The sequence below is a fragment of the Rhinoraja longicauda genome, chromosome 1 (genome assembly GCF_053455715.1).
Source record: "Rhinoraja longicauda isolate Sanriku21f chromosome 1, sRhiLon1.1, whole genome shotgun sequence".
NCBI classification, from domain to species: Eukaryota; Metazoa; Chordata; class Chondrichthyes; order Rajiformes; family Arhynchobatidae; genus Rhinoraja; species Rhinoraja longicauda.
Window position 1 is genome coordinate 15,981,394 of NC_135953.1, and position 25,075 is coordinate 16,006,468.

The 25,075-nt window shown below is 40.4% G+C and overlaps 1 pseudogene across 1 annotated transcript in view; it reads left to right on the top strand.

Moving 5' to 3' along the window:
• LOC144598700 (zinc finger matrin-type protein 1-like) overlaps window positions 1-25,075 on the top strand; it is a 57,822-nt pseudogene that overhangs the window by 20,954 nt on the left and 11,793 nt on the right. The window contains exons 2-3 of the transcript XR_013547890.1: window positions 22,835-22,935; window positions 24,111-24,215. The product of XR_013547890.1 is annotated as a zinc finger matrin-type protein 1-like (transcript). The remainder of the gene's footprint in view (window positions 1-22,834; window positions 22,936-24,110; window positions 24,216-25,075) is intronic.

Here is a 25,075-nt window from a genome sequence, read left to right on the forward strand (position 1 = left end):
TGGATTACCTCACCAACCGACCACAGTATGTGAGGACAAAGCACTATGTTTCGGACATGGTGGTCTGCAGCACAGGGGTTCCACAGGAAACAGTGCTAGCTCCTTTCCTGTTCACCCTGTACACTGCGGATTTCAGGCACAGCTCAGCAAACTGCTATCTGCAGAAGTTGTCTTGACGACTCTGCTATCGTCGGCTTCATCACAGGCGACGATGACAGTGCATACAGAGAACTGATCAGGGACTTTGTGGACTGGTGCCAGTGGAACACTTCCGGATCAATGCGGGGAAAACCAGGGAGATGGTGGTGGATTTCCGCAGGCGCAGCCACGTCCCCCCGACACCGGTGAACATCGGGAGGGTGGACTCTTATAAGTACCTGGATGTTTACCTTAACAATAAACTTGACTGGACCGAAAATATCAATGCACTGTACAAAAAGGGCCAGAGCAGACTTTACCTGCTGAGGAGGCTCATGTCCTTTGGAGTGCAGGGGGCACCCCAAAGGACCTTCTATGGAGTGGTCTGCTGGAGCAGCAGCATCTCAGCAGCGGAGGGGAAGAGACTTGACAAGCTGGTCAGGAAGGCCAGCTCTGTCCGGGGTTGCCCCCTCGACTCAGTACAGGCGGTGGAAGAGAGGAGGATGATGGCAAAGCTAACATCGCTGCTGGACAACGACTCCCACCCCATGCAGGACACTGTCACTGCACTGAGTAGCTCCTTCAGTGACAGACTCCTTCACCCCAAGTGTGTGAAGGAGAGATATCGGAGGTCCTTCCTTCCCGCTGCTGTGAGACTGCACAACCAGTGCTACTCCCAGCAGACCAGTCAACAGACCAGTCAACAGTAACAGTAAAGAAAAAACACAGTAAATGATGACAATTATCCTTATCTTTATTTTTATTTATAATGAATGTCTCTTTGCTATCCACGTTGCTGCTGGGACAAATAAAAGGAATATATATATCCAAATCATTAATATATATGGTAAATAGTTGCAGCCCCAACACTGAGCCTTGCAGCACTCCACTCGCCACTGCCTGCCATTCTGAAAAGGACCCGTTTACTCCTACTCTTTGCTTCCCGTCTGCCAACCAATTCTTTGCTTCCCGTCTGCCAACACCCTACCATGTGCTCTAATGTTGCACACCAATCTCCCATGTGGGACCTTATCAAAGGTTTTCTGAAAGTCTAGATACACTACATCCACTGGCTCCCCTTCATCCATTTTACTTGTCACATTCTCAAAAAATTCCAGAAGATTAGTCAAGCATGATTTCCCTTTCATAAATCCATGCTGACTAGGACTTATCCTTTTACTGCTATCCAAATGCACCGTTATTACCTCTTTAATAATTGACTCCAGCATCTTCCCCACCACCGATGTCAGGCTAACTGGTCTATAATTCCCCGTTTTCTCTCTCGCTCCTTTCTTGAAAAGTGGGATAACATTAGCTATTCTCCAATCTACAGGAACTGATCCTGAATCTATTGAACATTGGAAAATAATCACCAATGCGTCCACTATTTCTAGAGCTACCTCCCTGAGTACCCTGGGATGCAGACCATCAGGCCCTTGGGATTTATCAACCTTCAGTCCCATCAGTCTATCTTTGAGTCTTTTTTAGTTAAGTAATCAGACCGTCGATATTGTAAGACTTACTCTAAAATGTACCCTGGAGAATTATAACAGTGGCATAATAATGATACTGCCATTGCGCCATAGTGGAGAGAATTGGAACCTGGGATCATTATTAGGTAAATAGCTAAGAATAATGATGAATGGAGATTGAGTTCGACATCATCAGCATTCTTGTGTTCTTCAACGATCTATGGAGCAATGGTCTAGGCCAATTAAAAGGGATTATTGGAAAGAAGAGTCGCTAAGGGTGCAAGTGCCTGGGACTTGGACAATTGGACTTGAAAATGATGAGAGGAGAGGGCCCAAATGATGAAAGGCAAATATTGCATCTAACCTGAGTTGGATTCTCACCAAGGCTACATCATGAAGTTGGCCTGGAAGTGTCCAGTGATGGCCATTCCTGGGACCCATTGAGATAATTTCCATCATGACAGTCCATAAGGAATGATGTGACCTGGTGCATGTCTGATGCAGAAACACTGAATTATCCTGGGCAGTGCCTAATTGAACTTTCAGTCTCAAAAGGATGTAAATGGTCCCTGTTTCAATACATTTCATACACTTTAAATTGCATTCAGTTAAAATAAATCATGCTAATTTCTCTGCACATTGTCTAACTTATCAATAACATTCAGTGCAATAAAACTGATAGGTGAAATAAATGTTAAAAATCTCTTCAATGGCAAATACCTTGCAAATTAAAATGGCATTCATTGACTAAATATTAATGAAAGCTGGCTTTTCCAGAAACTGCTGGACAGGCAACCTCATTAATAGCTTCACTTTGATCACTGGCTCGAATTCATTTGCAGGGAGGCACAATAATCGTCTCTGCGCATGGGCAACCTCCTTTGTGATCATATGCCTCAGTTGAGCTATGTTCAGCGTGGCCCATACAATGGTGAGATTTGTGGTCATTAATGAGGCAATGTGGGTTCCTTGAAGGCAGAAACGGGAGAAATTATTATGGGTAACAAGGAAATGCGGAAAAGTTGAACAGGTACTTCGGATCTGTCTTCACTAAGGAAGACACAAACAATCTCCCAGATGTACTAGTGGACAAAGGATCAAGGGAGACAGAGGAACTGAAAGAAATTTGCATTAGGCGAGAAATAGTGTTGGGTAGACTGATGGGACTGAAGGATGATAAATCCCCAGGGCCTGATGGTCTGCACCCCAGGGTACTCAAGGAGGTGGCTCAAAAAATCGTGGACGCATTGGTAATCATTTTCCAATGTTTAATAAATTCAGGATCAGTTCCTGTGGATTGGAGGGTAGCTAATGTTATCCCACTTTTCAAGAAATGAGTGAGAGAAAACAGGGAATTATAGACCAGTTAGCCTGACATCGGTGGTGGGGAAGATGATGGAGTCAGTAATTGAAGAGGTAATAACGACGCATTTGGATAGCGGTAAAAGGATTCGTCCAAGTCAGCATGGATTTATGAATCTTTGATAACCTTTGATGCCCTTACTAATCAAGAACCTATCAATCTGCACTTTAAAATACCCAGTGACGACCTCCATAGCCATCTGTGCCAATGAATTCCATTGATTCACCACTCTGGCTAAATAAATTCCTTCTCATCTCCATTCTAAAAGTCTGTTCTTTTATTCTGTGGGTGTGCCCTCTTAGAAACATAAAAACATAGAAAATTGTCCCAGACTCTCCCACTGCTGGAAACATCCTCTCCATATCCACTATCTAGGCCTCTCTCCTTAGTCACAGGAACAAAGGGCAAACTCCGCATAGATAGCACAGGAGGTCAGGATTGAACCTGGGTTGCTGCATTACTTTGCTATGGAATCCTGTACATCCAGGCGTGGGTGGCACATTGGCGGTAGAGTTGCTGCCTTATAGTGCCAGGGACCTGGTGTCAATCCTGACAATGAACGCTGTCTATACGTTCATTTTCCCTGTGACCGCATGGGTTTGTAGGTTAATTGGCTTCTGCAAATTGTCCCTAGTGTGTGGAATAGCAGTGGTGAATGGGTGATCATTGGTAGGCGTGGACTCCGTGGGCCGAAGAGCCTGTTTCCGCGCTGTATTTCTAAAACTAAAATCTAATTAAAAATCTAAAGGAAGACAGTTAAATTAATGTCACATCCTAAAGATCAGCCTATATTCTCTGACAGTATCAAACTGCAAACTGAACCCAGGTTGAACTTAAATATTTATAGAAAATATCCCACCTAAACTCAAAACTACTGAGTAGACGGAAGATAGATTTGGAGTAAAATTCAAACTTTTAAAACATCATTGTGTTTACTCAATCAGTTAAAATCATGCTTATAGTGGGTTTCACCAACCAATTCACAAATAATGATAGAATGAAACATGCACACCAGTAAACTGCTTGGGTGCATGCACCTAAATGTAAATACTGATGCGTGAGCAAGGTACCCAATTGTAAACCATGCTTGTTGGATTGGACGTGACTGGATAAGGCTTTTGATAATGATGTCATAATCAGTGCTCTCGAGACTGCAGCATCGTCGTCTAATTTCCAGAAATACGGTGTCGCAGTTAGGTTGCTTTGTTTCTGTAATTGATCAAATTGAGTAACAGGAATTGTGAATGTATTGTTACACTGAGGGTCCCCAGTTGTGGCAATGCATAAGGTCATAAGGAATAGGGGTAGAATTAAGCCATTCAGCCCATCAAATCTACTCCGCCATTCAATCATGGCTGATCTATCTCTCCCTCCTAACCGCATTCTCCTGCCTTCTCCCCATAACATGTGACACCTGTACTAATCAAGAATCTATTGCCTTAAAAATATCCATTGACTTGGCTTCCACAGCCTCCTGTGGCAAAGAATTCCACAGATTCAGCACCCTCTAACTAAATAAATTTCTTCTCATCTCCTTCCTAAAAGAACATCCTTTAATTCTGAGGCTACGACCTCTAGTCCTAGACTCTTCCACTAGTGGAAACATCCTCTCCACATCCACTCTATCCAAGCCTTTCACATGCAAAAAGACACTGTGGAAAGACAGAAACATTTTGTGATTCTGAGAGGTGTCCAATACATGTGCATTCCCTGAGTGAATATTTCCTGTAATTTATCTTGCGACTCACTTTACAGCACCTTCTTCTTTAAGGCCGAAGGTTTTAAGCTTCAAGTCCCTTTCCAGAAAAGGGAGCACAAAACTTTAAGATAAAATTCCAGAGCAGCAGTAAGGACTGCTGCATTGTTGGAGGTCTCATTTTTAGAATAAGTTATTGAAGACTCCTCAAACATCAGTAAAAAAATAATCAGGTCACTATCAGAGTACTGACTGCGGGGACAATAGGTGCAAGAGTAGGCCATTCGGCCATTCAATGTTGATCATGGCCGATAGTTCACTATCAGTATCCCGTTCCTGCCTTCTCCCCATACCCCCTGACTCCGCTATCATTAAGAGCTCTAACTAGCTCTCTCTTGAAAGCATCCAGAGAATTGGCCTCCACTGCCTTCTGAGGCAGAGAACGTGTGGAGATCTATGCAGAATATACAATTTAGAAAAAACATGTGATGTAATGTTTAGCCTTTATTCCAACTGGTCCGCAAGGAAATCTTTGCTCCACCGAGTCTGTTTCATCTGACCATAACATTATCAAATAACAAACAAAAATTACAGTGCTTGAATCTGAAGTAAAAAACAGAAAATGTTGTGGATACTTGGGTCATGGAGATTCTATGGGGAAAATATTTCAGAACCTGATTCCGATGAAGTGTCATCGACCAATACGTTAACTGTCTCTCTCCATAGACACTCCCTGACTTGTTAATAATTTCCAACATTTTCTGCTTTTATAGCTTTAACATTACTGCAAAGGTGAATGGTTCTATATTTTTGCAACTCAAGAATAAATAATTTCAGGAAAGGCTAATTAATGGCTAGGAAAAAAATTGTTCGGCAGCAGAGTCATCAGTGGGTCAGGTGATGTCACAAAGGCCCAACAAAGGTCAGTCTGTTGACAACAGCCATGTCAGTACTAAGCTGAAATACCTGCTGGCAAGTCAATGCCATGTAAACATCTCTTTACTCTTTATATTTTGGATTTAGTGGGGACAGTTGTATTCTTGATAAGTTAGGTGGATACTGAGCAGGACGCTGGGTATAATTGATGTACGATGATATCCTCAGCGAAGTTGTAAAACTAACGTAATCACTGCAAATACACCAGAATTTACCCTGTAGGTAATTACAGAAAATGAGCACAGGTAGTATATGTTAGTTATGCTGCTTCAAAAGGGAAGACACTAGTGCAATTAAAAAACCCCCAATTCATAGATAAGACTACAAAGTAATAGAAAGACCACAATACAACTTGGACTGCAAAAATTTGAGGCAAAGAAATAATTTTATATATATCATCTGTTTTACATTGGATTGCTATTGGTATTGCCGTAGCCAGCCATGTAATTGGATACAAAACTAATTGCCAATTCGTGAGTTGAAAATGTACCATTGGGCATCTTAAATACAAACAATGAATACTGGAAATGTACAACTCTCTGGAGGATAACCAGCCTCCAAGGACAATCAGTATTTATATTGTATCTTTAAACCAGCAAATCATACCAGAGATTTGAGAATATGCCATTGATTTGTTTGCAGGATATTACGAGGGTGTTAATCCAGTTTTTGATAGTAGACTGTCTCAAGTGCTGGTGGTGCCAGCTGAGGAAGATTAATTGCAGCTTGACCTGTCTATTGGTGGTGCAGATAGAAGATGAACGAAAACAGAACAAAAGAGGAATTATTGTCCCACCACAGAATCCTACAAAGATCATTACTAGCATCCTCCCAATTTAACTCCTCATTCATGTGCTATTGCTCTCCTCCAGACAGGTCAACTGCCATTAACAAATTTTTATCACCCTCTCTCAGCCAGCACCAATACAGACTAGTGTCATTCAGTCTTTCATGGACTGTACCCTAAAAGAGACCTTTTTTATTCTCTGCCTTTCCCTATTTTCTCATTTAAAAAAAAGTGATTTTCTACTTTTTTTCTGGTTGTGATGGAAACTTGTCAACCTGAAATTTTAGCTCTACTTCTCTGTCGCAGTTACTGCTGGACCTGCTGAGGTTCATAGAATTATGCAGTTAATAGGGGCAGTTGTTACTTTTAAATTTAGGTTTAGGTTTCTTACTGTCATGAATACTGAGACAGTGAAAATAAATAAATCTGAAACAGGGAGAATTTTGATTACCAATGATATTAATAGTTTATGTGCAGATATATGGATTTAGGTGAGTGATGGTTTATGGTTATGACAGGTGAAACAGGTTTGAAGAAATTAATGGCCTATTTTTTGTTCCATATTACTAGATTAGATTTGTATTAATTGAGGTGATTTTTATACTCTTATTTTGTCAAGCCAGATCATGCACTTAATCGCCATGTTGGTTGTCAGATTGGAAGATGTGAAGAAATGTAATGTGCAGGGTAAAGACAGAAGACTGAATGATCTCATAGAATTGAGGGAGATAGAGTTGTGGATAAGACAACAAATAATTTGATTAAATCAAGAGCACTGTGATGTAATAGCTTAGGTCCGTGGATTTGAAGGGGATTTGAGGGGGGAGGGAGAATATATTTCCAAAATGTAAATTGTTGGAAAGATTATAATGAAATTATTCAGATGAAGAGTTCCACCATCAAAATTTCAACTACTTGAAATTAAATCTGTCAAAGTTAACTTTGATTGAAATCATCAATAATTCATCAAAATATCATTTTGCATCGCTGCGGCAAAGTGGACCTGCCTTTAAAGTCACCTATTCATTTTCTCTTTTTGGATTAAAGTCCTATTTGATGCCTGTGAGTTACCAAATTACAGAGTCAGAGTGCACAGATGGAGTCCATCTGCCCTACTGTGCCTGTGTCAGAATTTTGGAACGTCTAACTGACCTACACTGCACTATCTCCGCAATCTTCCATATTTTTCCCCTTAGATAATGGATCTGATTGTACAATAAATTACAATTGAGTGAGCTCCATAAACATTTCTGGCAGTGAATTCAAGATCTGAACAATCTGGGCATAATTAAACAAAATCTCCATCCCACCTTCAAAATGTGTTCTTTGATCACTAGCAATCCTGCCGGTAAAAGTATTTATTGGGTAAATCTACTTAATATATGTTGCAGCATCAAGTTCTGATACAATTTTAATTTTGTAGTATCAGAGCCAAAATACTTTTAGTTGCACTAGTGTTTCTCAAAACAACTATGGTAAATCGTCACTAAAATGTACTATTTGTCACACGGTGTGTGGATTAAAGAAGGTTTGTGCAATGAATTCTATTCAACCAAGTGAGAAAATTAGTGTGTATGCTTGTAGCTGACAGTACTGTGTATCTTCATTATAGTGCAGTTAATGACGCTGAGTAGTTTCAAGATGGTTTCTTTTCATTGCTTTATGTGTAGCAAGTTAAGGCACCTTTTCCTTTCCACTTATAATACTTCTCCAATTTCCAATGCAGTAGAAGGGTCTATTCTAGCTGATGTAGGGATGGTTCAGTTGCCTGATAACAGCTGGGCAGAAACTGTCCCTGAATCTGGTATGCGTTTTCACCCTTCTGTACCACTTGCCTGATGGGAGAGAGGAGAAGTAGTAGTGATACTGGTCCTTGATTATGCTGGCGGCCTTGCCGAGGCTGCGTGAAGTGTAGATGGAGTCTATAGAAGGGAGATTTGTTTGAGTGATGGTCTGGGCTAAGTCTACAATTCTCTGCAATTTCTTGGATGGAGCTATAATGCCTTCCGATAAAATGATTTCTACGGCGCATCTGTAGTGGTTGGTGAGGGTTGTTGTGGACAGACCGAATTTCCTAAGCCTTTCAATGAAATAGAGGCATTGATGAGCTTTCTTGGCCCATTATTTCGATGTGGCTGGTCCAGGACAAATTGCAGGTGACATTTATTCCTAAGAACATGAAGCTTTCAACCATCTCTACTTTGGCGCCATCAATGAATGTATGCCGCTTCGCTTCCTGAAGACGATAACAGTCTCCCTTGTCTTGCTGACATTAAGGGAGAGGTTGTTGTTTTGGCACCAGGCTATGAGGTTACATAACCTTAGTCTCCTTCCTGTACTCCGTTTCATCATTATTTGATATCCTTCTCACTGTGGTGATGTCGACTGTGAGTTTGTGAATTTACACCCAGTGATGACAATGGAATTACAATACTTTTTTCAGGTATTCCAAGACACTTATGACCTTGGCAGTGTTCCAATTCATTTGTTGACCATGTCCTTCTAAATGTTAGAGAATTATAGATTTGGCGTTTAAAGTAGCCGTGGCGAGTAACAGCAGTACATATTGTAGATGCTGTACATTAATCATCATTTACCAGTGAAACGAGAGTAAATTTTTGGTGGCAGATGTGTAAGCTTTTATTAAACAGAAATAAATTAACATAATATATATTGAGGTATGTATGCAATGCCATAAAAGTATTGTTTGACTTGGCCTCCACAGCCTTCTGTGGCATTGAATTCCACAGATTCACCAGCATCTCCTTAGAACTGACAAGTTTATGACAGAATGGATGGATGGAATCGTTCCACTGACAGGGGAATCAGTAATCAGATGAAGCAGATTTAAGATATTTAGCAAAAAAAATTAATGGGGATGAGTGTTTTTTTAAATAATTGAGTTGTGATCTAGATTATATGGCTTTAAAGGATTCTGAATCTCTTCAACAGCAAATACAGCAGAAGATATATACTTGAGGGGGTAGAGTTTGTCGGCCTTCATGGGTGAAAGGAGCAGGGAGTACCAATTACTCAGAATAATGGATTGAAGCACCTGTTTCCATGTTGTATTATTTTACGATATTTCAGTAGTGAGAGGGGTAAGATTAAATTGATATGTGGACAAGGGCAAAGGTTTTGGCAATGCCACTATCAATAATGGGGTTATTTCAAGAGAACACACCCAGCTCAATCCACTCCACAGTTATCCTATTTCCTCTGAGTACAAATAGAAAGTCAGACACGATTCTGATGACCCACCTCTGACATTTCCACTTGAAAATAGGGTCCAAAACTACAGTATTTTTTATGGTCATTCCAAGACCCCTTGTGTGTAGCAAGTATTGTACTTCAATGGCATTGTATATAAAGTTGTCTCAGTTATAGCATTATTTTTATTTTATTGTGGGGCTCAGATTGCCGGTAATTTCACCATCTTTCATGAATCCCAAGTCCTTTTCTGACTCAGTTTTATAATAATAGTCCTCTATTTTATACCATTGAGATACAATATTTATCCTACACAACACCAAAGAAAAACTTACTTAGTTTTGGACACTCTTTTGAACTAGCATTGAAGACTTGTGCCACATTAAGACCTATCCCTTCATTGGCTGCACTCTTTTCTGAAAATGTTATTACCTCCCACGTTATATACAAAGGCAGGAAATGGGTGGAAATCAGTGACTACAAAGAGGATGGCTACTTTTAGAGAATGTTATGAAAGTGAAGATTTGGTCTAGTTGAAGTGCAAGCTTGAACCTGTGGAATGGATGGTCCAGGATAATTGTTTTCACTGACACAAGGAAGGGAATTAGACTTATACAGTGCAGCTCTGTCAATGCTAACTTTATAAGTGATCATCTGACTGATTTTTTTTAGAAAAGGAACAAATGTAGAGCATTCTACTGAAGATAGGCACAAAATACTGGAGTAACTCAGTGGGATAGACAGCATCTCTGGATAGAAGGAATGAGTGACATTTCGGGTAGAGACCCTTCTTCAGACTGAGAGTCGGGAGAGGGAGATAGAGATAAGGAAGTGTAGGATGTGAAAACGAGACATCCAAGGGGATGCAGTTCAAGGAAAATGTAGAATAGATCATTGTTAGCTAAGAGCTGGGTGCAGAAGTGGAGGAAATGGAACACACTTGGTTGAGTAATACATCAACTATTGAGGGGAAACCGAAGGTAAGGAATTATCCAATTTGCGCATTCTACTGCTGTAGTTCAAGGAAAACTTGTCTCATCTGTGCCTCCAGTTTATTAATGGGGTTCTATTCCATATTTACTATAACCCTTAGCAAGCTATAATTAATTTATTATTAGCCCTGAAAATTTCATTCACGGCCTTTTGGAAATTGGGAATACCAAGTGTTTCTTGTTTTTGCTTCTGAGTTGCTGATCAGTCTTCCCTTCAATTATTAATTCATTACTTCTTTGACATTTGCTTGGATTCTACTGAACTACTACCTCAAAAATAATGACTAAACAAAGAGCAAAATATTTTGACATTGCATTGATCTGAATATTTGAGCACCTGTTATGTTGGCTTTTGAGTCTCTCTAGCTCTCTCAGGAAAATACAGAAAGTTGCATTGTACTAAGTAAGAATGGTTGTTTTCTCAGTCATTCGATTAAAATTTATCCCATCATCATTAAATGGGTTAATTGATTATTTATGTAATTGTTGTTCCTGGATGTTACTTGTGCAAATTAGCTGCTATGGTTTTGCTTCCAAACTGACTAGTCTGGAAGCCTACTTTCTTGTACTTATCTGTAGAATGCCGAGAGGCATGGAAAAACTAATGTAGAGGTGGGAGGATTCATTAAAAATACTATCAGTTTGTGAGCAGTAATTTATCATCTTGTGTGATTCACTAAAGCCTTTTAATGGGTTTTAAATAGGCATTTTTAATGGTATCCTGTGACAGACACAGGCTTTATCGAGAAGAATCTATATCAACCATGTGGTCTTTTCTTGTTTTTATGGCTGCAAACACTGACAAGTCACATTGAGTATTAATTTTAGCTTTATCGGCTACTCAACAGCATTACATCAATAACTTGACTTCCTGTCATCAGGCTTTTGAAATCTTTTCAAAAAGTCATTAACTATTGTTCCATGATTCTGAATATACATTTGTACCCACAATGTTCTTCGACACTAATTTATCTCCTCAGCAACCTCAGAAAACACACAACAGCCCTGGTAGAGACGAAATGAAGCTAATCAGCCCACAGAGAAAGGCCAAATATTGGTACAGATAGTTTCCATTGGTTTTGTTAAGTTTAATTTATCATCACATGTACTAAGGTACAGTGAAGAGCTTTTTAGTTGTGTGCTATCCTATCAGCAGAAAGACTATACGAATTAAAATCAAGTCGTCCGCAGTGTACAGATACAATATCAAGGGAATAACAGTTAGTGCGAGATAAAGTCCGATTAAAGATAGTCCGAGGGTCTCCAGTGAGGCAAATGATAGCTCAGGACTGCCCTCTGGTTGGTGATAAGATGGTTCAGTTGCCTGATAACAGCTGGGAAGAAACTGTTCCTGAATCTGAAGGTATCCATTTTCACACTTCTGTACCTCTTGCCTAATGGGAGAGGGGAGAAGAGTGAGTGACCGGAGTGTGAGTCTTCCTTGATTATGCTGGTGGCCTTTCCGAGGCAGTGTGAATTGTAGATGGAGTCAATGAAAGGGAGGTTGGTTTGCGTGAAGGTATGGGCTGCGTCCACACTTCTCTGCAATTTCTTACGGTCTTGGATGGAGCAGTTCCCAAACCATGCTGTGATGCATCCGGATAAAATGTTTTCCAGGGCGCATCTGTAGAAGTTGGCGAAAGTTGTTGGGGACATAGTGAACTTCCAAAGCCTTCCAAGAAAGTGGAAGCATTGATGTGCTTTCTTGGCCATTGCTTTAACATGGCTAGTCCAAGGCAAGTTGCTGGTGATATTTACTCCTAGAAACCTCAGCTTTCAACCATCTAAACCAATGGTATGTGTACACATACCAGGGTATGTGTATCACTTTGCTTCCTGAGTCTGAAGAAGGGTCTCGACCCGAAGCGTCACCCATTCCCTCTCTCCTAGATGCTGCCTGACCTACTGAGTTACTCTAGCATTTTGTGATACCTTCACTTTGCTTCCTGAAGTCATTCACTATCTCCTTTGTCTTGCTGACATTGAAGGAAAGGTTGTTGTCTTGACACTAGGTTACGGAGTTCGCAATCTCGTTCATGTACTCCATGTCCTTATTTGGTATTCGGTATTGGTAGCAGCTTTTGCATTTGAGCATAACACAAGAATGATTGAAAACTCTTTTTAATTGGAATCAAGAGTTTCAAACCATTAGGCAATGGTTTAGATTACATTTGCCTTCAATTACAGGCACTAATGATCATAAGAGTGTTGCACTGACCTACTTGCTAAAAATCAGCAAGTCTGATTCTTATTGGAAATAACTCATAGTATAATTTTGTTCAGGGTAGTGGAAGGGAGTGTTTAACTGTGCACTGTTGAATATTGTTCTTTTATGTTTGAAATATTGCTGTAATTCCAGGTCAGACTGGTCCTATAAATACACGTCCCTAGGAATCAAATTGGGTAAAGCCGGGGAGTTTTTTCTCGGCTTTATGCTTTTTCCCTCACAATGAAGCACCATAGTGAAGATTTCCATGCTTTCGTGTCAGCCTGGAAACCCAAATGGAAACATCCCAGCATGTCATCCTGTAGCCCAGACCTAATTTTTATTTCCAGGGTATACTGGACGCTCTCATTTCAGTGCAGCACTCTATGGTGGCATTGCAGTGGAACTTGGATTAAGTTGTTCCAGTGGGGTGGTCATTGTTGATCACTCCCAAGGTCCTCTCGTGAGTCCCTTATTTATCCTTAATAGTCCTGTAACTTCCTCACACCACTACCTAACAATATCGTTATCAATCCACCAAAGACAAGGCCAGACTTTGTAAGTCAACAATATCCAGAGTCTAACACTTTGATCCTCTGATTTCCAGCCCAGCTATACCTGATTTCCTGAGTGCACAATTCATTAAGATTTCTGATGAAAGATTTGATCTCTGATGCCCAGATCCTCTTCCTCCAGTGTCATAGAAAACAGATGTAGGAGGAGGCCATTCGGCCCTACGAGCCAGCACCGCCATTCATTGTGATCATGGTTGATCGTCCACAATCTATAACCCGCGCCTGCCTTCTCCCCATATCCCTTGATTCCACTAGCCACTGGAGCTCTATCTAACTCTCTCTTAAATCCATCCAGTGACTTGGCCTCCACTGCCCTCTGTGGCAGAGAATTCCACAAATTCACAACTCTGGGTGAAAAAGTACCTTCTCACCTCAGTTTTAAATAGCCTCCCCTTTATTGTAAGACTATGGATTGTCCTATCTAATTGACCATTTGTTGATTGATAACCCAGTCCTTTAACTTCAAGAGCATTTGTGTTGTGATCCTGCTTGGATTATTTTCACTGGAGTGTTGGAGCCTGAGGGGAGTTTGACCTGATAGTTTATAAAATTACAAGAAGCATAGATAGGTAAGGTAAGCATAGTCTTTTTCCGAGGATGGATATATCCAATACAAGAGAACATTGGTTTAAGATGAGAAAGGGAATAAACAGCTGGAGAGTGAGGGGAGGTCAGAATGGTGAGAGCAGGAGGAGCAAGGGAAGGGGAGAGAACACACTAATAGGCAAGTGAATGGGGAGGGAGCTGGTAGGGGGGAGAGGGGGGGGAATGAAGTGAGGCCGGGGAAGAGGGATAGAGGAAGGAGAAAGAGGGGCAATGAACGATGGTGGTCAAGATCATGTGTATGCCCATGTGTGAATGTGCTACGTCTACGCTACAGAGGCTTGTCTCCAATTGTCTTAGATCTCCTTGTCACTGGTCCAAGAGGACATGTCAAATTTCCAAGTGCACCGATGAGGGCAGAGTGGTAGAGGGGGTTTACATGGACTTGAGATCTTTTACAAGGTCCCAAGTGGGAGACTAATGAAAAAGGTTAGGGCCCATGGCAGTTTGGCAAGCTGGATCAAAATTGGCCTGGCGATAGGAGACAGAGGCTGATGGTAGATGGTTGTTTTAGTGATTGATTGCTTGTGACTGGCAGTGGTTTCAGAGATTGCTGCTGGAACCTTTGCTGTTTGCAATATTTGTGAATGATTTGGATGTGGATGTAGATATAGGAGGCATGACCAGTGAGTTGGCAGATGGCTCAAAGCTTGATGAGATTATGGATAATGTGGAGGATAGACTTAATCTGTGGGAGAACTTTGGGAATGAAGGAACCAGCACATATATCCTTTTCTAATAAAGTATAAGAAATCAGAAAATAAATTAGAATTAAATTAGAAATAGAGAGGGAAAGATCTGCCAAAGAGAGAGAGAAAAAAATCCCTTTGGAAAAGGGTTTTAAATTCGCCTTAAAATCCTCCAAAAACAATTTACTGTCCTCTGGAATGACTCTGTCATATATATCAACCTTTTTCTGATTAAAACAGTTATTTTGTTGTTAAGAATGACTTTCTCTGCCAGTTCAGGGTGATCTGCTGTTAGAGGAGGCAAAGAGTGGAATGACACAAATTCCGCACGTACACACACACAGTTGTGGCAATTTGTAACTCATTCTTATTTCTCACCGCAAATTGTAGTTAATTACTCACTAATAATAACAACCCATATTGCACACACCGCTGTTTTCCCAGTGTATTTGGGTCTTTAGTGCATTTATTTTTGTGCTCTTTCAGTTCAAGGAGGAACTGGAGTTTTACCACTGTTACAATTAACATTGTCACCAGCATTGTTTCGTGGAACATGGATTATTATCAAAGATGGTTGAATAGAAGGCTGATTTCAAACAATGTTGGGATTTCAGTAAATGCCCCAATGTTTGTTCTCTTTTTCCTGTCGGATTATTGACCTTTAAGATGCTACTCATCTGACAGATGGCTGTTTCTGTTGGAAAAGAGGAGCAAACAACAGCTAAAAAGCAATTGTATGTTTATGCTTAAACTGGTGGTGGTGGTGGTGGGGGGGGGGGGGGGGGGGGGGAGTGCAAAAAGGTTCACCTCTTATCGTAAATGACAACTGCTTTGCTAATTTAGTTTACTTATTAGTTCACAGGGCTAATACTCTGCTGCCATCTGACGGGCAGAAGATAGGCTCTTCCTTCTCAGTATTATGAGCTGATGAAGTCTCCAACAAGTTTCATCCTTAATTGCCACTGCACTGATGAATTGCTTTCTTGTGCTACTTCTATCCACATGTAGCAAGTTCTAAATATTTTGAGCCTAATGATTTTGAGCCTAATGATTTTGAGCCTGCAACAATAAAGAAATGTTGGTTGTGGCACAGTAGTGCAGCAGTAGAGATGCTGCCTTACAGCGCCAGAGACCCAGGTTCGATCCTGACTGTGGGTGCTATCTGTACGATGTTTGTATGTTCTCCGTGTGACCACGTGGATTATCTCTGTGTGCTCCGATTTTCCTCCCACACTCCAAAGACGTACAGGTTAATTGGCTTTGGTGAAAATATATGTAAATTGTCCATAGTATGTAGGATAGCGCTAGTGTACAGGATAATCAGTGGTCTTGGAGACCAAAGGGACTGTTTCTGCATCGTATCTCTAAAGTCTAAAGAATGGTGATAGATTTCTAAATGGGACTGGCACATGACATGGAAGAGACCTTCTATGTGTTTAAGATTGCAGATTGGCAATTGCTGTTCAAAATACCTTGTCAGTTTGCAGCTGTGCATTTTGTAATTTTATCTTTTAAGGATATGGAATATTGCTGGCAAAGCCAATATTAATTGCCCATCCCTAATTGCTCTCAAGAAGGTAGTAGTAGTCCTGCCTTTCATGATATTTCCATAGACAGCTCCAGAGATTAGAATCAATGAAGAAACGGCAGTGTATTTCTAAGTCTGGATGGTTTGTGACTTGGTGAGCACCATTTCTGTGGAGGTATTTCTGTGCACTGCTAGGCTTGTTGATTATATTAAAGGTAGCAGGTTTAGGAGATCCTGTCAGAGTCAGCATAGTCTAGTCTCCAGGCATGATGGAATCTTGATGCTGAGAGTGGATCTCGAGGATGGTGGATTGGAAACCAATCAAGCACCGTTCTGTATAGTGGTGAGGATCCTGGATGTTGGTGGAACTTCACTCATGCAGGCAAGTGTTGAGTATACCCTCTCAATGCTTACCTGAAAATCAAAAGAAGAGATACTTCAAGCTTTTTCAAAGATGGTTATCTTCCAGTGTGTATGCTACTTGATCCTTATCATTGCGCACAGCATTTCTTATAATGGAAAATGCTGGAGGAACTCAGAGAGTCAGGCAGCATCTCTGAAGAACATGGATAGGTGACCTTTCGGGTCGGGACATTTCCCTTCTCGTACATTTCTTTAACAGGACCATAATAGAATTCCTACTCCATTGGCGTGTCTAGAAATTAAATATACCTAGCATTTGATATCAGAATAGACCCGTTCTATTTTTTCTTTGCAAAATTGCATGCCACTTATTGTACATTTGTAAAATGATCATTCATTCACAGAATAGACAATAGACAATAGGTGCAGGAATAGGCCATTCGGCCCTTCGAGCCAGCACCGCCATTCACTGTGATCATGGCTGATCATTCACAATCAGTACTCCGTTACTGCCTTCTCCCCATATCCCTTGACTCTGCTATCTTTAAGAACTCTATCTAACTCTCTCTTGAAAGCATCCAGAGAATCGGCCTCCACTGCCTTCCGAGGCAAAGAATTCCACAGATTCACAACTCTCTGGGTGAAAAAGTTTTTCCTCATCTCAGTCCTAAATGGCCTACCCCTTATTCTTAAACTGTGGCCCCTGGTTCTGGACTCCACCAACATCGGGAATATGTTTCCTGCCTCTAGCGTGTCCAATCCCTTAATAATCTTACATGTTTCAATAAGATCCCCTCTCATCCTTCTAAATTCCAGTGTATACAAGCCCAGTCGCTCCATTCTTTCAACATATGACAGTCCCGCCAGTCCGGGAATTAGCCTCGTGAACCTACGCTGCACTCCCTCAGTAGCAAGATTGTCCTTCCTCAAATTTGGAGACAAAAACTACACACAATACTCCAGGTGTGGTCTCACCAGGGCCCTATACAATTGCAGAAGGACCTCTTTGCTCCAATACTCAACTCCTCTTGTTACTCAACTCATCTTGTCACTGCCTGCTGTACCTGCATGCTTACTTTCATCTACGGGTGTCAAGGGTTATGGGGAGAAGGCAGGAGAATGGGGTTAGGAGAGAGAGATAGATCAGCAATGATTGAATGATAGAGTAGACTTGATGGGCCGAATGGCCTAATTCAGCTGCTATCTCTTATGACCTTAAGACATGATCTATGATAATTATCACGTTTTTGTGAGATGATAAATTAACAACATTCTTTGGTGAAAGGTACTAGCAGAGCTGTAAAATAATGTAAGAAATGGTGGCACAGACTGAAACGCAAAAATACCACTGCCACACATTCCTTCTGTATAAATCCAGAGCTTTAATAATGGCACACTGTGCAGGTGTACTGTTCGCTGCAAACTTATAGGAAACTCGAGACCTTCCTTGAATTAGGTTTGCACAAATTTTCACAATCTCTGAAAGGAGCAGAAAAATTAAACAAAGAAAAGAGGAGTTTCAAAGTGTGGAAGGACAGGCTGAGAGCATCTTATCTACCAAGCCAGTTCTCTGAATGCATTCAAGAGAGAGCTAGATACAGCTCTTAAGGATAGTGGAGTCAGGGGGTATGGGGAGAAGGCAGGAACGGGATACTGATTGAGAATGATCAGCCATGATCACATTGAATGGTGGCGCTGGCTCGAAGGGCCGAATGGCCTACTCCTGCACCTATTGTCAATTGTCTATTGTCTATCAATGTCAGGAGTGAGCAAATTGCAGTTGGGCACCAGTTCTTTTGAAGAGTTTGAGTTTTTGGAGAAGGCCAGCATGTGAAATCATGATGAAATACCAGCTGAAAATAGGCACATTATTAGCTTCCGGCACAAATGACTGCTAGGTCTTATTTATCATTCTCACGTAATTTGACCTTTTGGTTACATTGCTTATATAATAAGTGTTATCACTTTGCCATCTGTAGTAATTACCTGTTCTTTGTACTGTACTGTATGTGTCCTCTTTTTCTTTGTACCACACGTCAATAAACTAGTCTTAGTAACACCAGATGTTCAGATGCACATTGCTGGCAAATACAAGACCCGTATCTAAAGCAGAAGTCTTTTGATACAGCTATATAACCTACATTTATGCTCTAAAGTCAACAGCAGCTTGCAGCTGAGCAGATGTATGCCTTAGGAGGGTATGGTAATCCTTTTGATATATGTAATCATTGCTCCTTTTTGTTAAAACAGATGACGTATTACAGCTATGAGCACAAATGTTTGACATCCAGAATTGTTCTGAAGCAATAATTTGGTTGAAAACAGTATTAACGAAAATCTCATAATAAACGTGCAAGTGCCAAAACAGGAATAGTGGTGGTTAAAATACGCGAAAGGTAATCCAAAGGCCAAGACCAACCACCAGAGGCATGAGTTTATGGAACGTAGAACAATGCAGATAGACACTAAATGCTGGAGTAACTCAGCGGGACAGGCAGCATCTCTAGAGAGAAGGAAGGGGTGACGTTTTGGGTTGAGACCTTTCTTCAGACTGCAGTTCAGATCAATGCAGTACAAGTACTGGCCCTTTGGCCCATTACATCTGCGCTGACAATGATACCAATCTAAACTATTCCCATCTGCCTGCATATGATTCATATCCTTCCATCCCCTGCATATCCGTATGTCTGAATGCCTTTTAAACATCATTATCTTATCTGCTTCCACCAACCCCTCTGGCAACGAGCTTCAGGCACCTACCTCTCTCTGTGTAAAAAGGATTTTCCCAGCATATCTGCTTTAAACTTTCCCATTCTTACCTTGAAGCTATGCCCTCTAGTATTTGATTTGGAAAAAGATTCCGACTATATACACTATCCATGCTTCTCATAATTTTATATAATTCTATTTGGTCAACCCTCTACCTCCAACACTTCGGAGAAAACAATCCAAGTTTATCCAACCTCTCCTTATAGCTAATACGCTGCAATCGAGGCAAATCCTGCTGAAATTCTTCTCCACCCTCTCCAAAGCATCCACATCTTTCCCTTAGTGTGGTAACCAGAACTACACACAATACACCAAATGTGGCCGAACCAAAATTTTATTCAGTTCAAATCCCCACGGAAATAGCTGTGCAATTAATTTGAGTTAATGAAATAATCTGAAACTTTTAAAATACATTGTTTCAGTTGCATGATGGCACTGGAACATAGCAACTCCTTTGTATGCCATCTCAGAAGAGGATCTACTAACAATTATTTTACTCTTTCACTTGCTCTATAGTGTACTCATGTACAGTATGATTTGAACTACAAAAATGTTCTTGGGTACACATAACTAATTCCATTCCATCTAAATCTCTTGTATTAAGGCAATCCCAGTCAATATTGGGAAAGTTAAAATTCCCCTCTATTATAACCGAATTGCTCATACCTTTCTGCAATTTGCTGATCTGCAATTTTCATCTATTTCCTTCTGACTATTGGGATGCTGCAGTACAACCCCAGCAAATTGGTCACCCTTCTGTTATTCCTAAATTCTACCCATATGGCCTCATTGGATGATCCCATCAGGATATCCTCTCTAAGTACTGAAATTATGTTCTCCTTAATCAGAGTTGTGATTTTCCGCCCTTTCCTGCAATCCTCTATCATGGCTGAAACTACTGTACCCTGGAATATTAACTGGCAGCTAACTGCATGTCTGTTCCCATCACTAATGAATCCCCCACCACTACCAGGACTTTTCCTTCCACCAGAGCCATCAGTGTTGCCACAAACTCAGCAGCTGCTATTGCTTTCCTCTGTGAAGCCACCTCCCTCCAACAGTATACAAAACAGAATGCCTGTGTGGAAGGGAAATGGCCGCAGGGGATTCCTGCATCACCTGCCTGCTCTTACTACTATTCCTGGAGATCCACTATCCCCTTTCTCTCTGTAGCTGCGTTGGGACCAATTCGCTAAACATACTTTGACATTTGCCACATCCAAGGCTTTAGTCTATCAACAGTTCTAACTGCTGAATGTAGTCTGACAGGCATTGCAGAAGCTGACCTAGTTTACTAAGCACATTCAAGTTTGAAATGGAGCCAACATCGAACCATATCTAATTGAACATATTTTATGCCAATTTCTATGTAGCACCTGTGACTATCTGCAATTTATGCTCCACGTGTGAGATTGGATTGCAGCCAACTTCACAGTCATCTTGTAAAATCCAGTGCAATGCAGGATACAATTCCCACTCGCCTAATTAGGCATTAAAAAAAGCAATAATCTTTATGTGTAGTCTAGCACCACAGACACATTTAGTCTTAACTAACAGGAAGTGTACAATAAAACTGTGGATGTTGGAACTCTGAAATTAAAGTTAAAAATGAAGAAAAAACACAGCAGGTCAGGTAGCAGCTGTGGAATGAGAAACGGTTAACATTTTGGTCGACCTGAAACGTTAACCGTTTCTCTTTCCACAGATGCTGCCTGACTTGCACAGTTTTTCCACCATTTTCAGTTTTTAATACAGTATAATCTGAGCTAACTTCAGGAACGGAACTAAATTAAAGTGTTCCAGACCTGAAATGTTAGCTAGTTTCCTTTCCACCAATGCTACCTAACCTGTTGTGTTTCAAGCATTTTCCATTTTTACTTCAGGTTTCCAACATCTGCACAATGTTTTCATTTTCATTTAGTATGAGAGGCACTGAGGTACAATAACACAAAGGTTGTTATACTGCATGAGGAATCCAAAGAAATGCATTGATAATCCATTGACGTGAGTTTAAATCCCAATGCAGCAGCAGGAGAATTAAAAATTAATTAACAAAATAAATCTAGTTCTAAAAGATGGTATCAATTCGGGAAGATAATTGGTATCATTTAGGGAGGATGCTGCCCTCACCAGGTCTGACCGATGACACAGAATATTGAGTTGTGAAAGGTAGATAGCCAAAGAATAAATTTTCACTTCCAGTATATCAGCTTAATAAATTTGAAAATGATTATTTCTGTTGTCAAAATCTTCTTCACTGTTTTTACTTTGAGATTACACATTAACTCACTGAATTATCGCTCTTAGACGATTCTGCAGGCAGTCTCACACACAGTTCTCCATAGCTGAACTTTTCTGCGCTATCTTCTCTTGTCACTAGTGGGCACTCTCACGGCAGGGTTGTACCAGAGATGAGATTAGTTCTTGCCTTTGCCTCAGGAATGGATTTTGAGTCATGTTCTTATTTTGAATTTTTATTGGTAAGAATATATTCACCACCAAGTTTCTCAACCTTTATTTTGTAGCAGGAGAAGATGCAAACGTTTAATGATCTCAAAACAATTCCCATAATCATGTATATTTCTATGACTCAAATGTATGGTCATCTTCCATTAAAAGATGCAGTTGTGCTGGCAAACGCTGTATTTCATCCAATGCCTGTTACACTGTACCGGGCTTTTCATTAGTAAATGTAAGCTAATGTCATGCAACACTTGGATTTAAAAAGTACTTCCTTCAGTCTTCTGACAATACTAATGTTCTGGCTAATGGTTGCTTTTGCTGAGCACTCTGCAAAGCCTCATTTTTCCCCCTGGTAATACAAGCTATCGCGTTACTTTCCTTTTTGTTTACTTTAACTCCCTTCCCTTTCCTTCCCAGCACAATTCTTCCTAGCTTTGTCCAGCAGTTTTTGGGTTTCACTTTTCAAAAAGTGTGGCATTCTTTTCTTTTCTTTTAAAAGATAGTTCCTTTTCTGAAGAAGAGCCAGTGTGATGACACTTTTGAACACTTTATCCATAATCCTGCCAGTCATCAGTCGGAAGAAGGGTCTCGACCCGAAACGTCACCCATTCCCTCTCTCCTAGATCCTGCCTCACCTGCTGAGTTACTCCAGCATTTTGTGATACACATCCTGCCTGTCAAGAAGGGACCTGACCCAAAATGTCACCCATCTTTTTTCTTCAGAGATGCTGCCTGACCTGCTGAGTTACTTTGTGTGTATTTGCCAGCCAGGGCTCTTCAGGTGTACATCCATATATGTCCATATATGATGAAGGTTTTTGCCACCACCATGCTTTCAGGCAAAGAGTTCCAATCCCCTACCATCCTAGTAGGGGAATGTATCTTCTTAACTCCCCTCTAATCCTACCACTTAATAATTTAAAACTAGGCTTATTGGGTAATTCTTTTCTAACTGCAGACAGTAAATTTATAGGAATTTATAGGAATCGACTGTATGCTGACGAAGCTGCATTGATTTAAAAAAAAATTCTGAATGTTTTTCAGATAAAATGGGAGGCCACGACAGTGAACTTTTCATGGATAAGTATTGCAAGGTTTGCTGTGCCATGTTGATCTCCGAAGTCCAAAGGACCACACACTACGAGGTACCTTGTAGTTTTTGATGAACAAATGTAATTATACAACATTTTGCCCTTACATGCATATTTAATTTCTTTTTGGTAGAATTTAGAAGTCCCAGTTATGGTCATAGCCTCATTTTCTAAAACGCCTTCTGTGGTTATGTGAAGTTCTTGGTTTGAATGGCAGCACTGTTTATTCAAGCTTGCTCATGAAGTGTGATGTTCTTCAAACTCCATTTCAATGTCAAATAGTACCCAACCATTAACTGTCTCATGTTGTCATAATTTAGGTGACCTCTCATTTGAAAAAAAAAGTTTATGTTTCATTGTGATAAGAACACTTGATTTATAATCTTGCAGGTTGCAGACTTCAACAACATGTGTAACATAAAACAGTGCAGTACAGTACAGTGCAGTGCAGTACAGGAACAGTTCATTTGGCACAAAATGTCTGCGCTGAACATAATGCCAAAATAAACTAATTTCCTCTGCTGCATGTGAACCATACCCCTCCATTCCCTGCATATCTATGTGCCTATTTAAAAGCCATTAAATTGCACTATCGTATCTGCTTCCAAAGTTATATAGACATCTGAATTGGGAAACTGAACCCAAAATGCACACGGCATAACTCTTGTTAGTTTCTAAGTAAACTCATTTGCAGAGTCATAAATATATATTTATTCTAAGAAGTTGGGAATTGTATTGGTTTACCTGGTTTGGTTTCTACACCTTAAAGTCTATTCATGTCTAACAACTACTAAGTCAGCTGCAAACCAAAATGTTTTCATATGTTAGATAGCTTCATGGCAAATTGAAACTTTTCTGTGTGAGAGACCTGCTAACTTGCAGTAAGAAAGTGAGTATAACTTGAGGAGCCTGATGAACTAACGCAACAAAAGCCAATCTGGCTGAACTAGACAGATGGAATCTTGAATCAGCAGAGCAAATGAAAAATGTATGAGTTGTCATATTAAGCTAACCTCCACTATGACTAAATTTCTCTAACCTTTTACATGATTTGGGAGATTTTGTTAAAATATTGTTAAAAAAAGCAGAAACCCCTTTCATAGTTTGTTCCTCTCTACACCCCTCATCTCCCTGATGTGCTGTTGTTCACTGCCTTGAGTGATTACTTCTTTGTCGTTGAAGTTAATTGAAAACAGTTTAATTCATCACCTGTCCTTTTTGTTTTAAAGAGCAAAAAACATGCCAACAAGGTGCGGTTTTACTTCCAAACACACAAAGAAGAAGGAACACCATTAAAGAAAATCAAAACAGAGAATGTTACTGTTGGATTCCAGGTGCGCAGTTATACATTGATGATGAATCTTATCAAAATTTTAAATGACAGTTGAACTGGTCAATCATTTATTTATTAAGATTTTAAACCTTTTAACGCACTGGTTAGACCCCTTGCCACTCACTCAGAGTCTCACATTTAATTTTGACATCTCTTAGCGAGGGTGCAGAGGACATTTACTCGAATGGTACTCAGGATGAGAATGATCAATTTATGAATGCAGTAGTGAAACTGGGATAAAAACAAAATGCTGGAAACATTCAGCAGGTTAGGCAATTAACTTGTTTTATCTCCTTTTCAGTCCAGACTGACCTCTTCCGTTCATCCAGCATTTTCTGTTTTGAGTTCGGATTTCTAGCATCTGCAGGGATTTTTTATTTTCATTCGTATCCCACCATGTCAGCTATATTTAAATTTAATTCTGTAATTTGGAAAAAAATATGGTGATAATAATAACCAGACTGTTTGAAAAAGAAATGATTCCCTGCTGTCTGTCAGGGTGGAAACCAAGCCTACATTGATCCACACTCACCCCTTGCGTTGATTCTTAATGTCCAGGCAAATCACTTGTTTGTACCAGGATTGCTCCATTGAAGCAGAGAAGGAATAAAACTGGGCAGACTACCAGGCATATTTAATAGGATTACCCTTCCATCATTATCCTAAGGGTTACCATTGACCAGAAACCCCATGTGACCATCCACACAAATACCAATGGAGCAAGATGAATATTCCGCTTGGGCAGCTTATAGGCCAGTGGTATGAATATTGATTTCTCTAACTTCAAGTAACCCCGGCATTTCCTCTCGCGCCATCCCTCCCCCACCCAAGTCGCACCAGCTTCTCATTTTCACCCAACGA